General features: G+C 42.5%; 1 long non-coding RNA gene across 1 annotated transcript; it reads left to right on the top strand.

Moving 5' to 3' along the window:
- The first annotated feature begins 268 nt into the window (after positions 1-268).
- LOC139179358 (uncharacterized) lies at positions 269-13752 on the top strand. The gene is made up of 3 exons (XR_011563729.1): positions 269-540; positions 13045-13103; positions 13376-13752. It is a non-coding gene; the product is annotated as an uncharacterized lncRNA (long non-coding RNA).
- Positions 13753-14161: the final 409 nt, after the last annotated feature.

Raw genomic sequence — 14161 nt, 5'->3', positions numbered from 1 at the left:
CAATATGTAATGTTTTCATTTGCTGTTTGCTTGTTTTTTAATGAATTAAAAAGTTTAGTTAGCCAGAGAAAAAATTGATTCCTTAAAAATCAATTCTCATAAGTTCCTTGTAAAACAGCAAGCTTACAGAAAATTTCATGAACAGAAAATCACTATGCTTTCAGTTCAAGATATGCTGGGTTTTTCCCTTTTCTTCTTAAGATGACAGACAGATGGATGTAGCCAAAACTATGAATGTGTGTACTTGCCCCAGATGTGCAATGTAAATACAGAAGACTCGTAACCAGTGCTGGAACAGGGCCAACTTCTAGCCCCGGTGAGTCTTCTGGGTAGAATTGCCGAAGCCCCCTGAGTGCCTCCTGAAGTCGTGAGGCCTGTGCCCCTCACACCCCAGCTAGCACTTTTTGTCTGCTGGACTGTGGATCCAGCTGCCCAGGTGGCCCCTGCTTTGTGAGAGAATGCCCTGAGGAGCCCCGTTAGTACCACTGAAGACAGGCATGCTGAAGACAGGAGGCAGCAGGGAGCGGAAGAGAACCGCAGGTGCTGTTTACTTATTTTTTAACAGATTTTTAAATGTTTGATTTGTTTTTGGCTCTGCTGGGTCTTCGTTATTGCTCAGGCTTTTCTCTAGTTGGGGCTACTCTCTAGCTGCAGTCTGCAGTTGTGGAGGCTTCTCCTGCCAGACCACGGGCCCTGGAGTACGCAGGCTCCGGTAGTTGCGGCATGCTGGCTTAGTTGCTCCGTGGCATGTGGGATCTTCCCGGACCAGGGATTGATCCCATGTCCCCTGTGTTGGATTATTTAACCACCGAGCCACCAGGGAAAACTTGCTTACTTATTTTTAACCTCTCTCTCCTACTAAGATATATTAGGGTAGAGTGAGTGAAGTTGCTCAGTCGTGCCTGACTCTTTGCGACCCCATGTAGCCTACCACGCTCCTCTGTCCATGGAATTTTCCAGGCAAGAGTACTGGAGTGGGTTGCCATTTCCTTCTCCAGAGGATCTTCCTGACCCAGGGATTGAACCTGGGTCCTCCCGCATTGTAAGCAGATGCTTTACCATCTGAGCCACCAGGGAAGACTTCCTACTAGGGTAGGGATCTATTAAATAGGTATCTATCCAAAACAAGTGTGCAATAATGAATAGTATTATTTCATCATCAGTTAGATAATTTAGTAACATTAGATATTGAAAGTCCTGTATAGACAAACCTTCCTGGTAGAAGAAGTCCGAATAATATATGGAGACAACCACCCCTACAGGAGATGGAGGTTAATCTCCCCACTCTTGCAGGTGGACTGCACAGGTGACTTGCTTCCAAAGAACAGAAGATGGAAAGGGAGGGACACTAACCTGACAGTGGAGAGGCCTGACGGTTGTTACCTTGACCGAATGACCATGTGAATGTTACACGTCCTGAGAGGATGCCTTCAGAAAGGCACAGCAACACTTCTCTGGAATTCTTGCCCCCAAATGGGTCATCTCAACGTAATGGCAAGAAAGCCTCAGACAAACCCAAACTGAGGCTTGTTTTACAAACAAGATATAAACAGTAACCAGTTTCTATCAAAAGTGACAAGATCAGAAAAGACAAGATGAAAGAAGTGTCACAGGTTGGAAGAGACTAAAAAACCATGGCAGTTAAATGCCATGTGGCTCCCTAAATTGTATTCCATAACAGAAAGAGGATATTAATGGGAAAACTGGGGAAATCTAAATAAAATCTCAAATTTATAGAAATGTATCCCTGCCAGTTTCTTAGTTTTAACCAAAGTACAGTGGTAATGTAACATGCCAACAACAGCAGAAACTGGTGAGGGTTATGCGAGAAATCTGTTGATTATCTTTGCAACTTTTCTGTAAACATAAATGTATCCCAAAATAAAAAGTTTAAAAAAATATGTAATCACAAACAGACTCTAAATAAAGCAATGTTTTTTTTTCAAATCTTAATAATAGAAATAAAAAAAAAAACTGAAAACAGGAAGTCCTCCAGACTCACCATACACACACACACACACACACACACACACACATACACACACGTAACTATGTGAGACAATAGATGTGTTAATTAACTTGATTGTGGTAATCATTTTAAATATGTATATTTATTAAATTATCACATTTTACAACCTAGATATATACAATTTTTTTTTGCAGTATAACTCACTAAGGGCTTCCCACATAACACAAGCAGTAAATAAACTGCCTACCAATGGAGAAGATGTGAGAAACATGGGTTTGATCTCTGGATGGGGAAGATCCCCTGGGGGAGGGCATGGTGACACAGTCCAGTATTCTCACCTGGAGAATCCTATGGAAAGAGGAGCCTGGGGGGTTACAGTCCATGGGGTCACAAAGGGTCGGCCACAACCAAGTGCCTTAGCATGCATACATGCCTACCTTACAAAAGTTGAGGGAAAAAAATCTTATATTTTGCTAATGATATTCAAAAATGCAATAAAAAAATTTCTCTTTTTATTAGTTAACATATACATATATAGATTGATGACTACTGTCCTTTGACTTCTGTTTATAAATTTTTTAAACCTCTTGGGCTCCAAAATCATGGCAGATGGTGATTGTAGCCATGAAATTAAAAGATGCTTACTCCTTGGAAGGAGGGTTATGACCAACCTAGATAGCATATTAAAAAGCAAAGACATTACTTTGCCAACAAAGATCCGTCTAGTCAAGGCTATGGTTTTTCCAGTAGTCATGTATGGATGTGAGAGTTGGACTGTGAAGAAAGCTGAGTGCCAAAGAATTGATGCTTTTGAACTGTGGTGTTGGAGAAGACTCTTGAGAGTCCCTTGGACTGCAAGGAGATCCAACCAATCCATTCTAAAGGAGATCAGTCCTGGGTGTTCTTTGGAAGCTGCTGCTGCTGCTGCTGAGTCACTTCAGTCGTGTCTGACCCTGTGCGACCCCATAGACAGTAGCCCACCAGGCTCCCCCGTCCCTGGGATTCTCCAGGCAAGAACACTGGAGTGGGTTGCCATTTCCTTCTCCAATGCATGAAAGTGACAAGTGAAAGTGAAATTGCTCAGTGGTGTCTGACTCTTAGCGACCCCATGGACTGCAGCCCACCAGGCTCCTCCATCCATGGGATTTTCCAGGCAAGAGTACTGGAGTAGGGTGCCATTGCCTTCTTCGGTTCTTTGGAAGGGCTGATACTAAAGCTGAAACTCCAGTACTTTGGCCACCTCATGCGAAAAGTTGACTCATTGGAAAAGACTCTGATGCTGGGAGGGATTGGGGGCAGGAGGAGAAGGGGACGACAGAGGATGAGATGGCTGGATGGCATCACCGACTCTATGGACATGAGTTTGAGTGAACTCTGGGAGTTGGTGATGGACAGGGAGGCCTGGCGTGCTGCAATTAATGGGGTCACAAAGAGTCGGACATGATTGAGCGACTGAACTGACTGAAGGTCTCAACTATTATTTTCCATTTCTGTTACCAGATTTTAAACTCCCTAAAGGAATTGATCTTTGCAGTTTATGCCCACTTAATGTTTATAATTGAAGGATATTTTTGCATAGACTGGCACCAAACAGTGAATTACTACTGTTAAAATGATCACTGCTTAGAAAAGTTTCTGTATGAGATGATTCTTACTTGACTAAACATTTTACCTCATTTTTCTTTTGAATAAAGCAGGAAAGATTATTTAGAAATCAGGGGTAATGAGTACCCAAAGTCAGAATTGCTGAATCTCCAATTCATTTGAGGTGTTAGAAATGTAGAACCATCAACAAATTCTTCCACCAGTATCTGAAAGGATTCCAACTCTAAAATAGTCACTATCCAAAAGCAAGCACAGTTTGTTACTTCATTATCACTTGGGTAGTTATATTCATTCCAGTAAATAGCATCTATTACACGCACTTGTGTAATGACAAATTGATAAATAATCCGCTGTATAAAATATCCTGGTTTGGAATTTACACAGAATTAGCTAAGACATCAATACCTACTTAAGACATTTTTCAAAATGACTTGATTCATTTACTTTACTTTCATGGAGTCACAGACCAAAGTCATAAAAGATAAGAGAAATGAGGAATCATCCTAGTTTGGAGGAGAGCAAGAAAACGGAAAAAATAAAAGAAAGGTAGGAGCCCGGATGAGGTTCTGTGACAGAAAAAGGACAATGGAGAAAATCTGGTGAAATCTGAATAAGCTTTGTCGTTTAGTGAAGAGTCTTACACCCACTTGTGTCTCCTGCTTTTGATAATTAGGCTATGGAAATGAAAATTGTTAACACAGAGAAACTGGGTGAAGAGCAGAGACCATCTTTCTGAAGCATTATTTCAACTTTTTGCAACTTCTGTAAGTCTAAAATTATTTCAAAACAAAAGATTTTTTAAACATTACACTGGAAAACGCCTCAGGAAGTTGTTACTTCAAAGACAGACAGTATTTCTCAACAGTTCCGATAAAGTCGGCTTCCCTCCAGCTTTGAAATGGAGAATTGTTTCTTCAGTTGAACACCAGATAAAGTGCAGGCATTGGCTGCACTTTAGGAATATTTTGTACTGAAAGCTATATGTCAAGTTCCTAGAGTTATACTTTGGACAGTGAAACGTTCATGCTTTGAGAGGCCTGTTGGAAGCAAAACCAATAAAGACTCACATTCTCATTTTACAATGTACACGAGAATATTCATGCTCATTGAGTGGAGTATAGGGCTGAAATTGCCTAGACAATTTTAAATTGGGAGGTTTTTCCCCCATCTTTCCATTTTTTCCTTTATTTGTCAAGTACATCGAGTTGAATTTGAATAAGTAAAATGTAGACATCATGTGGGGATTACCAGGTGGCCCTAGTGGTAAAAAATCCATCTGCCAATGCAGAGGACATCAGATACACAGATATACATAAGATCCCTGGGTTGGGAAGATCGCCTGGAGAAGGAAATGGCAACCCACTCCAATATGGTTGCCTGGGAAATCCCATGAACAGAGGAGCCTGGCAGGTTACAGTCCATGGGGTCACAAAGAGTCGATCAACAAGAGTCGGGCTGAAGTGACTTAGAACGCACACACAGACATCACGTGACTCCACTATGATCCAGTGGAGGAAATACCTATGCAGGAACTTTGCTAGACAGATTATTATCACTTTTTACAAAATAATTTTATTTTCTTTTGTGTGTGCTGTGTCTTTGTTGCTACACAGGCTATTCTTTAGTTGCGGTGAGCTACTCTCTAATTGTGGGCTCTGCTTCCTAGGTACAGTGAACGAGCTTCTCATTGCGGTGGCTTCTCTTGTCGCGGAGCATGGGCCATAGGGCGCGAGGGCTTCAGTAGCTGCAGCACATAGGCTCAGTAGTTGCGGCCCCTGGGCTCCAGAGTACAGGCTCAGTAGTCGTGGCGCACAGGCCCCGCTGCCCTGTGGCGTTTGGGATCCTCCCAGTGAGTGCAGTTCAGTTGAGTTGCTCAGTCCTGTCCGACTCTTTGCGACCCCATGGACTTCAGCACACCAGGCCTGCCTGTCCATCACCAACTCCCAGAGCTTGCTCAAACTCATGTCCATTGAGTTGGTGATGCCATCCAACTATCTTATCCTCTGTTGTCCCCTTCTCCTCCTGCCCTCAATCTTTCCTAGCATCAGGGTCTTTTCCAATGAGTCAGTTCTAGTCAGATGGCAAAAGTATTGGAATTTCAGCCTCAGCATCAGTCCTTCCAATGAACACCCAGGACTGATCTCCTTTAGGATGGACTGGTTGGATCTCCTTGAAGTGCAAGGGACTCCCAAGAGTCTTCTCCAACACCACAGTTCAAAAGCATCAGTTCTTTGGCGCTCAGCTTTCTTTATAATCCAGTTCTCACATCCATACATGAGTACTGGAATAAACCACAGCTTTGACTAGATGGACCTTTGTTGGCAAAGTAATGTCTCTGCTTTTTAATATACTGTCTGCTGCTGCTAAGTCGCTTCAGTTGTGTCCGACTCTGTGCGACTCCAGAGACGGCAGCCCACCAGGCTCCCCCGTCCCTGGGATTGTCCAGGCAAGAACACTGGAGTGGGTTGCCATTTCCTTCTCCAATGCATGAAAGTGAAAAGCGAAAGTGAAGTTGCTAAGTCGTGTCTGACTCTTAGCGACCCCATGGACTGAAGCCTACCAGGTTCCTCTGTCCATGGGATTTTCCAGGCAAGAGTACTGGAGTTGGGTGCCATTGCCTTCTCCGAATATGCTGTCTAGGTTGGTCATAACTTTCCTTCCAGTCCTCTGCACTGGCAGGCAGATTCTTCACCACTGAGCCATCAGGGAAGCCCCTATCACTTTAAAAAAGTTCTTCTGGTAGTTTAGCAATGATGCCTTATTTTATTATTACCATTCATTAATCACCTACCATGTGCTTGCCTCTTCATCTGCCGCTGCTGCTGCTAAGTTACTTCAGTCGTGTCCGATTCTGTGAGACCCCATAGACAGCAGCCCACTAGGCTCCTCTGTCCCTGGGATTCTCCAAGCAAGAATACTGGAGTGGGTTGCCATTTCCTTCTCCAATGCATGAAAGTGTAAACTGAATGTGAAGTTGCTCAGTCGTGCCCAGCTCTTAGCGACCCCATGGACTGCAGCCTACCAGGCTCCTCCGCCCATGAGATTTTCCAGGCAAGAGTACTGAGTGGGTTGCCATTGTCTCTTCATGTACCTCTAGTCTAATACAACTCAACAAGGAAATGTCCCTATTTCATAGATGAGGAAATGAAGGCTCAGAAAAGTTATGTAACTGGCACAATCTAGGTTTCAAATCTAAGTGGAGTGTCTCCAAATGACTAATATTTATATTGGTTGCACTTCTCTGAAACAAATTCTATGCTTAGTGAACTGTGTCATAGGAAGATTTCAGTATACAAGTCTTCTGACATATTTGAAATATCCTGTTAATTTTAAAAAGAAAATGTAATATTTCATTTGAAAGTTGGTCATATATAATTAGATTTTCCTGAAAATATAGAAATATGTAAGAAAATCTAAGGTCTTCCAGTTATCAAATTATTAGGTTCCATTAGTAACAGAATGTATCAAGCTAATAAATTATATTTCATAAGTACATTAACTATACCAAGATTCTAAAGTGCCTTTGAATAACATACATTGAATGTGTTTTGTTTTTCTTTAAGTTAGAAATACTATCAGTGATCTAAAAGAAGTAACTCAATGTTTACTTTAAAAAGTCTACTTTGGCCTTTCATTTCCTGCTCAGAGCTATAGTGAAATATTTATGGGTCATCTCCTTGGTGCAAAGTAAACTTTTCAAAGCATAGATAAATAACCAACCTTATTCTGATCGCACTGAGAGTTGCTACTAAAAAAGTTAACCATGTCTTTTGGATATGGGAGATATTATCCCAGTGAGCTTTTATTTTAGAATACTGATCCTCTGTAATTGGATTGGTGGCAAAGATCATTCACCTGATAAAGAGGCAAAGAAAACGTTGTGGCTGTTGTTGCTTTCACCTTACAATTAAGAGTGACATAATTAGATACTGTACTTTAGCACCCTGTTATAAGATACAGGTTCAAACCTATCCCTTTCATCATGAAACCGACAAGTTTCACTCTGTGTGTCCCGGCAGCCCTTCTCTGTGAAGTTGAAATGCATTAAAGGTCCCCAGCGGGTATGGTTCTGCTTAAACTCAGAAATAACCATAGAATACCAGAGTTCCTCACGTAAGCTGCAAAACTACAGTGTCACCTAGATAATCATTGTTTCCTAAACTTTCCTGATCGTGAGAATCAAGCGAGGTATCCGTTTAAAACACATTTTCCTAGGCACATCATCTAGAAATTTCAGTATGATAGACTGAGGTAGGACCTGAAGATCTGAAATTGAGACAAATATCACAGGTGACCAGGCATTTTTGAGACACTATTTTTAAAAAATTAAAGCATTTGTTACTCTTATTGGGTATTATTAGAGTACTGGAAAGAATAGGAACTTTGCTATAAATCAATTTCAGGTTTCCTCATTTATTAATTTTTAAGTCTCTCAAATTTATTGTAGGTACTAAATATGAAGGATCTAGGCTTTTGCTGCACACACTATGGTCTGGGGACCAGAAAGTAGCAGTCACTGAGAATCTGGTAAAAGTGCAAATCTCAGGCCCTGCCCCAGGCCTGCTGAATCTGAACATGCTTGTTAAGAGAATGCCCTAGCTGGAGCTTGCCTGGCGGTCCAGTAGTTAGGACTCCTGGCTTCCACTGCAGGGGGTGCTGGTTCGATCCCTGGCGAGGGAACTAAGGATCCCACAGACCCCAGTGCAGCTAAATAAATGACTAAATAAAATAATCTTGAAACACATCAGAAACGACTTGAAAAAATAAAAAGATGCCTTGAGTGATTCATACACACTTTAAAGTTGGCCAAGCGCTGACCTTGTCACTAAGCAAGGGTTCAGGAAATACTAGATTCTTTCCTTCTCATTATATTTATTGTACCAATAATTCAACTCAACTAGGATTCAGTGATTGTCACCACCTTACTGTTGCTTATTGTTGGTTTAAGCCCACCGGTACATTTTCAGCTCTTATACAGTGAAAGCGTGTGCTTTACTCGCTCAGTCGTGTCCGACTCTCTGTGACCCCCTGGAGTGTAGCCGACCAGGTTCCTCTGTCCATGGGAATTCCCAGGCAAGAATACTACGGTGAGTAGCCATTTCCTTCTCTAGGAGATCTTCCTGACCCAGGAATCGAACCTGAATCTCCTGCATTGCAGGCAGATTCTTTAGCATCTGAGCCATCCTGGAAGCCCTATAGAGTGGAAGGTTCAGCTGGTAAAGAATCTGCCTGCAATGCAGGAGACCTGGATTCAATCCCTGGGTTGGGAAAATCCTCTGGAGAAGGGAAAGGTAACCCACTCCAGTATTCTGGCCTGGATAATTCCATGGACTATACGTGGCTCAGAAGGTAAGGAACCCACTTGCAGTGCAGGAGACCCAGGTTCAATCCCTGGGTCAGGAGGATCCTCTGGAGAAGGAAATGGTAACCCACTCCAGTATTCTTGCCTGGAGAATTCCATGGACAGAGGAGCCTGGTGGGCTACAGTCCATGGGGTCGCAAAGAGTCAGACACGCCTGAGTGGCTAACACACAGTGGAAAGCCCTTCCTAAATAAAGAAGTGCATGGGCTGGCATCAGGCTGCTGCAGAAGGTCGACTCTGAGGATTTGACTTCCATGCCTCTGCTCCCACGCACGGCCACGGGCGTGAAGCTGGCACCACACACTCTCCAGTCCTTTCTGAGGATTATTTCAGAGCCTCTCATGTGTGCTTCACTGAGAAGCGCTGAGTGCTGTCATTATTATTTAGCAATTGTTGGCAGCAGGAGAAGCTTACAACTTATAATTAAACTGGTTGCTATTTGAAAAAAAATGGGAGGAAGATTTCATAAAAAGGATTGGGGGCTTCCCTTCCTCCCACCCCTTTTTACTTCCAGGGTTTATCATGAAACTCTACAGAGTCAGAAGAAGAGAATTAGGTACAACCTGTCTTACTGCCTCAAAGACATTTTCAGTAATTGCCCGCAGTTAAGGCGGAGAGCACATGTTAATACATGACAGATGAAAATGAGGACTATATTTTAAGCTTTGGGGGTGTACTCAGCAAACAATGGAAAAGGCTGGTTGCTGCCATGAATATTTTAGCTGAAACGCTCTTATTAAAACCGAAAAAAGTTTTAGTTTAATGGTGAAAGATAAATGACTAGAATAATTCTCAGATTTCTAGATAATCCAGCCACACACAAAAAAGGTTTCTTCAATGACATGTGTCTCTTAAAGAGTGTGCTCTCCAACAGAACGTATTGATATCTCGTATTTGTAAGTGTTCTGTCGCTGATATGTTCGTTATGAAAATATTTTTTATTTTCTTTTTTATACTGATGGGGACCCAGCCTTGGAGGCTCCTGATTGCACTGTGTTTTGTAGCTCAGCCAGCAGCCTGACTTCAGCCACAACCACACCATTTCCATTTTTTACACTCTTACACAAAGCAGTAAAATGAGTTCTCACCTATTATTACATACCTTTCCAATAGGTATATTGGAATACCTATTGGGTATGCCTGGAAAACCATTTGGTAGGTTTTGAATTCACCGCCAATCCTGTAATATCGTGGTGGTGGTTGTTGTTCAGCTACTAAGTCACGTGCTACTCTTTGAGACACCATAGATTGCAGCATGCCAGACGTCATTGTCCTCCACTATCTCCTGGAGCTTGCTCAAACTCATGTTCATTGAGTAGGTGATGCCATCCAACCACCTCATCCTCTGTCACCCTCTTCTCCTGATACCCTCAATATCAGTGAGTTGCAGTGAGTTGGCTTTTTGTATCAGGAGGCCAAAGTATTGGAGCTTCAGCTTCAGCATCAGTCCTTCCAGTACTCTGGAGGTCAACCTCCTCTCTTTTTCCCCATTTCAGTGAGATAGATCTAGCAGTGGAAATGAGACATGCCTTGAAATTGAAAGAGTGAAAAAGGAAGAATCATCTTTCACTAAAATCAATGGCTCATCAAAGAATTTGTTCTTTAAGAAAAGGACTTTGCACCTATACTCACAAAAGAAACTATTCTTCGTATCGTGGGTTTTGCCCCCAAATTCATGTGTTGAAGTTCTTACCCCCAGTATCCCAGAATATATAGAGAGGGTCTTTACAGAGGTGGACCAGTTAAAATGAGATAACTAGAGTGGACCTTAGTCCAATATGACTGGTGTTCTTATAAGGAGAGGGAATTTGGGCACAGACATCATAGAAAAAGATGACGTGAAGAGACGTAGGGAGAAGACTTTCGTGTGTGCTAAGTCACTTCAGTCATGTCTGACCTTTGGGACCTTATGGACCGTAGCCCACCAGGCTTCTCTCTCCATGGGATTCTCCAGGCAAGAATACTGGAGTGGGTTGCCATGCCCTCCTCCAGGGGATCTTCCCGACCCAGGCATCCGTAAGTCAAGGAGAAAGGCCTGAAATAGATCCTTCCCTCACAGGAGGAACTAACCTTACTGGAACTTTGATCTGGGGCTTGACAAAACTGTGATACAATACATTTCTGTTGTGTCAGCCACCTGGTTTGTGATACTTTGTTACAGCAGCTCTGGCAAGCACACTTCATGAGTCATTGTGAAGAGAAAACAACAGTGGATTTGTATCCATTAGGATTAGGGCAGCTAAATTGCCTATTATGCGCTTATAGTATTAAAAAAACAAATCTGATGATTTATTGATGATTTATTTTCCAATGCTAACTTTGACTTTCTTTTAGCTTAATAGTAATAACTGTGTATACCTGATAGTTAGTTATATCACCACAGTTCAGCAATACTTTCATTTTTTATTGTTCCATTGTCTTTACCAAGTACTTGCTCATTCATTAGCTCAGTTGGTCTTGAGGGAAACCTTGAACCACATAGGAGTTTAGTTCATCACTCTCAGGAGTGGGGCCACGTACCACAACATAAACATTGCTAATACTTTCTCTCTATAACCTTTGCTGATTTTCCGTATCTTTAAGGAACTGGGAAGGGTTTTATTCCCCAATCAAGAATGATTGTGTCAGAGAGCAGCAGAAAGCAGAAAGTATTCTGGTTCAAGCTACACACACACACACACACACACACACACACACACGCATGCATGCACGCACACGTATTTTTTCTGAGCTATTTGGGAGTAGGTTTCATACATCATACCCTTTACCCCTTAATTTTTAAGTATCACATCCTAAATCATATCACTTTTTTTTAAATTTTTTTTTTCATATCACTTTTTTTTTTTTTTGGCTGTGCAGGGTCTTCATTGCAGTGTGTAGGCTTAGTTGCCCTCGGCATGGAGGATCTTAGGTCCCCAACCAGGAACTGAACCCACATGCCCTGCATCGGAAGTGTAGAGTCTTAACCACTGGACCACCAGGGAAGTCCCTACATTTTGGCATGCAGTTGGTAGTTACAAACATTTTTATTGTAATCCAATCACCAAGTTTTTATCTCTCCCTAGTCTTCATTCTTTTCAGCATGGTCATAATTGTGTTTTTCATATGCTATTATTTTTCAAATAGTTTTAGTCTCCAAGTTCTTCTCCTTTACCTAGCTTTAGGGCTTCCCAGGGGGCTCAGTGGTAAAGTATCTGCCTGCCAATGCAAGAGATGCAGTTTGATCCCTGGGTCGGGAAGATCCCCTGGAGAAGGGATAGGCTACCCAACTCCAGCATTCTGGCCTGGAGAATTCCATGGACTATACAGCCCTTGTGGCTTCCCTGGTGGCTTAGAGGTTAAAGCATCCGCCTGGAATGCGGGAGACCCAGGTTCAATCTCTGGGTCGGGAAGATCCCCTGGAGGAGGAAAATGGCAACTCACTCCAGTACTCTTGCCTGGAGAATCCCATGGAGGGAGGAGCCTGGTAGGCTACAGTCCATGGGGTCACATGGACACGACTGAGCGACTTCATGTTCACTTTCACCAAGCCTTAGGGCTTCCCAGGGGGCACAGCAGTAAAGAATCTGCCTGCCAATGCAAGAGATGCGGTTTGATCCCTGGGTTGGGAAGATCCCTCAGAGAAGGAAATGGCAACCCACTCCAGTATGCTTGCCTGGGAAATCCCATGAACAGAGGAGCCTGGCCGGTTACAGTCCATGGGGTCACAAAAGAGTAGGACACGACTTAATGACTCAACAACAAGAAGTAGTCAGAGTTTCCTACTTCTTGGCATTTCCTCATGGCTTTGTCCCCTACCGCTTATACCTTATCACTACATTTCTGGTAAGGAGTGGCCATAACTGAATCATAACTTTCCTCCACACTGCAGCCTCAAACTCACCCACCCGGAACTCAGCTGTTTTCTTTCAATCCCTTGTAATTACCCCATACTCATACTACAATAAAGCACTGGCCATTTTATTACTTTTATTTCTGGTATTTACTTTTACTTTGAGTTAGTGTGGTTTGAGTAAAGGGCATTATCACCAGCAGAAGAATTACTTGCAGATAATTAGTGATTCCAAATAGTTACGCTTTCTCTTGCATCTTTTTGTGGCCTACACAGGTATTTGCTGCAGTCAGAAGACCCGAGTTCTTGTTCCAGTTCTGCCATTTATCACACAGGTGATCACTGCCAATCACCTAATTTCCCACAATCCTAGTTACCACTTAGTTATCATCTTAGTTAAAAGGATACCCAACTTCTTTATCTATTCTCCAAAGACCAGCCTTATCTACTTTAATGATTCTCTTGAAGACAAAATGATATGTGTATGTGAAAGGGCTTCATGAGAAACACCAGAGTATTTTAAAACAGCATCTATTCAAATATTCTGAATTGGAAAGGATCATAGAGACTGAAATGACTGGGTCATTTTTTTTTTTTTTTTTCCCAGTCGCTCAGTCGTGTCCGACTCTTTGCAACCCCATGAATCGCAGCACGCCAGGCCTCCCTGTCCATCACCAACTCCTGGAGTTCACTCAGACTCACATCCATCAAGTCATTGATGCCATCCAGCCATCTTATCCTCTGTCATCCCCTTCTCCTCCTGCCCCCAATCCCTTCCAGCATCAGAGTGTTTTCCAATGAGTCAACTCTTCGCATGAGGTGGCCAAAGTACTGGAGTTTCAGCTTTAGCATCATTCCTTCCAAAGAAATCCCAGGGCTGATCTCCTTCAGAATGGACTGGTTGGATCTCCTTGCAGTCCAAGGGACTCTCAAGAGTCTTCTAGTAAATGAATGACTACAGAGATTAAATAAATTATTCACAATTGTCAAGCTGTTTGGCAGAATCAGGTTTCCTAGTTTTTTTTTTAATTTATTTTTTATTGAAGGATAATTGCTTTACAGAATTTTGTTGTTTTCTGTCAAACCTCCACATGAATCAGCCATAGGTATACATATATCTCCTCCCCTTTGAAGCTCCCTCCCATCTCCCTCCTCATCCCACCCCTCTAGGTTGATACAAAGCCTCTGCTTGAGTTTCCAGAGCCGTACAGCAAATGCCCATTGGCTATCTATTTTCCATATGGTAATGTAAGTTACCTTGTTAACTCTTTCCTTACATCTCACCCTCTCCTGCCCCTCCCTATGTCCATAAATCTATTCTCTATAGTTCTTTAATCATTGTTTTTTAATCTCAGCAAGCTGTCTTCCTAGACAGAGTCTGCCTCGCAGGTTG

Source organism: Bos indicus, chromosome 24 (assembly GCF_029378745.1).
Source record: "Bos indicus isolate NIAB-ARS_2022 breed Sahiwal x Tharparkar chromosome 24, NIAB-ARS_B.indTharparkar_mat_pri_1.0, whole genome shotgun sequence".
NCBI classification, from domain to species: Eukaryota; Metazoa; Chordata; class Mammalia; order Artiodactyla; family Bovidae; genus Bos; species Bos indicus.
The sequence above is the reverse complement of the archived record's forward strand: the minus strand, read 5'-3'. Positions and strand labels throughout refer to the sequence as shown.